Raw genomic sequence first — 3,797 nt, 5'->3', positions numbered from 1 at the left:
ATACATACACCAATCCCTCGCCATATCGCGGTTCACCTATCGCGGTTTATTATTTAAGCTTACGTCGATTACTCTATGGTGTTGCTTTGCATTTACAATAAAATAAATATATACAAATTTTGAAAATAATAAAAGAAAATATACAGTACTCTTTCTACTTCGCAGATTTTCACCTATCGCGAGGGATTTTGGAACGTAACACCTGCGATAGTCGAAGGATTACGGTACATATGTATGTATATTTCCTTCCTGACATTTTTTGTCTTCTTTCTATACTCAGTTACTTTATCTTACACTCCTTATGCTTCGCTTATTCTTTCCTTTTTATGAAACTTAACACATACTTCTTCATTAACAAGTGAAATTAATACCATATTTGACAAAGTTTGTTTTTGTTGTGTGGTTATTCATGTTTATTGTCTAAAAACTACACACACATACGTACATAAATACCTGCAAACACACACATGCACACACACACACACACACTTACACACACACACATACATATTTATATATATACATATATAATCTGCTATGCGCTGGATATATGTTATTTGGGCCGTCAGGGCATCTATAGATTTATTAAATTAATAAGGCATGTATGCCTGGTGGATCCATAAAATATGAACGTTAAAAGAGGGTCGATGAACTAAAATTTTAAGTACCATTAGACTCTCATTGGCGATCAGCAAAGCTAGTTTAATTTTATGATGGGCCTGACGATGGCTTCGGATACAATTTCATAAAGATCAATTAAAAATTGGGTAAGGGTCTATGATAAGATCTTAACGATATTTCGAGTTTTAGCACTTAATTCATAAAATATTTCAAACTCTTTTTCTCATGTCGTAATTGATAGAATTTTAGCAGTGATTCAAATTCCCGTTCGGAAAAAAATACTTTTCTACGTTTCGGTTTGCCCGTGTTCTTGTTACCAGGTTGTGGCAGGAAATACAAAAGAAAATTGTTATCGATAATTTGCAATTTACATGAAATAATTCCCGTATATGGATACACAGGAATTTTATAATCCATATTCTATGCAAGACACTATACCTATCAATCTACTATTTTTTTTTTTTTTTTTTTTTTTCGAAAACTAATATTCTGCTACAAATTTGAAACTTGAGTCTCTGCTAATTTCCAATTAATTTTCTATCACTAAGTGTCATTGCTTTGCAAAAATATTGTAGCTAATGTCTTTGTACGGTATTTCTATTATAGCTCTCTTCCACTTTGCGTTGCTCAACCGGGTGAAGTTATATTTGATGATTACCTTGTTCCGTGAACTTAGCTATACTGGCAAAGTCTCACCGCTAAGTATGTTTTAATTTCATGGCCACAAAGAAATAGCTTCCACCAGAAGTCCCCAGTTCATTCCTAACTCTGAACAGTAAACTCTAGATAATATTCAAGAAGCAGGCGCTGTCTGAGCCGCAATGTTTCAAAAATACTCTGCATACCCTGCGTATATTACAGCAATGTCCGTTAAATGTTATACTTGCTGATCGTAAAAATGCAAAAGATATGTTTTTATTGAAATATGAGATGAAAGAAAATATTAGATAACAATTACTTTCATCGCAATATTTTGTTGCTGAAATAAAGCGGTGAACTTGCATAATTTTTACCACGCCAGGCAGAATCGTTACCGCGTCATGCAAAATGCTTAATGACATTTCGTCCGTCTTAACGCTCTGGGCTCAAATTCCGAGGAAGTCGACTTTGACTTTCAACCCTTTGGGGTAGATAAGATAAGTACCAGTTGTGTACTGGAGTCAGTGTAATCGAATATCCCCTCCTCTGAATCTGCCTGCCGTGTGCCAAAATTTGAAACCAAAATTTTGTCGATGAAATTATTCAACGATAATGTAGGCGCATACTAATGGGCTGAAGTATCAGGAATCGAGGCGATCAATAAATTTTATGCAATTTGTTTTTATTGGTCTGGAATAGATAATTCCGAGAAATTCAATTAGTCTGAGATGTCATCCACATAAGAATGTGATTGATTGTCAAGTGAGTGAAATCTATATACTAATTAAAACATTAAAAAAAAAAACAGAAAAAAAAATTCAGATACGCGATAAAATATACTTTATGTATCTCCAAAAATATATTCATTGAAATGAAAGCCATAGGTTATTAATAACCTCTAGCTATGTTATTTGAATCGGAATCATAATTTATTCTAAAGATTGTATATAATTTTCAAATGAGGTGTACTGTTTTCCTTAGATGTGTGAAGTATTTTATTTACAAGGAAGTTTCTTTGCAAATCAACTATAAAACGTACATAATTGTATACATATATGACAAACATTACTGTACATCAAATGTAGACGATATAAATAATGAGTAACTCTAGTTAATATACACAGAAATTTTCAAAAACTACTTTCCTATCACAGAATCCAAATATTTATAGTGCATAATTAGTTGAGAATTATGAAACAAATTACTAAAAGAAAAATGATAAAATATTTTAAAATTGATATGTGAATAAATAATACTAATCAAAAATCTGTGTAGAAGAAAAGACAAGTTCCTAACACACGGGAGGGCTGCAATCAGAAAACCACTACTTTCAAAAACAAACGTTGCAAAGCGTTTAGAGTGGAGTAAAAACCTACGGAACCAATATCCTCCACCATCATCACTACGAGAACTGGTGACTGCTTTAGCTGCAGAACGAGCAAAAATTCCTTTGGAAACAATTCAAACGTTGTATATGTCCATACCTCATAGGATTCAAGCTGTAATTACTGCCAAAAACTGTCGTACCCCATATTAAAATCAATTTGTTTGAAATTTTACATCATGCATACATACATATACACACACACACACACATACAGATACTGAGAAAGAGAGATTTGATTATTCATCAGATATTTACAGAACATCAAATCCATTTATGCATTTGATAATCTAGACAGCATGTTTATGATTATCAGCACTAAAAGGGGGCAGGATATGATTAGTAATTCCAGGCATCCCATAGCATTCAGCTTTATGAAGCTTGCGACGGTTTTCGTGGACACAGGCTTAGCAAGGTTATGGTTTAGCTGTACTGTCACTTTTGCAGCCGTAGTTCGATGCTTTATAGACACAATGCGTTTCACTACTCAGCGGTCCATCTCTGTAAGCTTTGTCATCTGTCTAGAGTTATGTATGTCCGAGTAGGTTTAACCTCTGTTTGGAACGCTAAGATGATTTTAGAGACTAAAGCTCACGAAACATTAAACATTGTAGCAGCTTTAGTAAATGAAGCAAACATCCAAACATCTTCCCTCCAGCAATTTGTCCTCTTGTGAATTTAGGTAGAAAAAATGCAAGAAGCTACAGCATGACGTTCAACGCATATATAAGGCAAATGAACACATATATACAGTCGTACTGCTAATAATATACAGTCGTGTTGCTAATAAAAGGAATAGTGAAATATAAAGAGGTGTTTCCACGATTTCATGTATATATATATATATATATATATATATATATATACTAGCAGAGCCACCCGGCGTTGCCCGGGAATGAAATTGTTGCTTATTGGTACTTGGAAACTTTTACGATAATTAAAATGGGGCTTAAATGAAAAAAAATTCACACAGTGAATATACCACGTTTTTGTTTCACTGTTATATACACAGATATACATTGATGCATGTCAGTCGAAAAGTGAAAGTGTAATAGTAATACTTACTTTAACACTCAATGGTTTTACACTTTTGTATATGTCATGTACATACTATTCATGTAAGTGCTTCTTCATATACTATGTTTTCTGTCTT

The sequence above is a fragment of the Octopus bimaculoides genome, chromosome 1, assembly GCF_001194135.2.
Source record: "Octopus bimaculoides isolate UCB-OBI-ISO-001 chromosome 1, ASM119413v2, whole genome shotgun sequence".
In the NCBI taxonomy this organism is placed as follows: Eukaryota; Metazoa; Mollusca; class Cephalopoda; order Octopoda; family Octopodidae; genus Octopus; species Octopus bimaculoides.
This window is presented reverse-complemented; position numbering follows the sequence as displayed.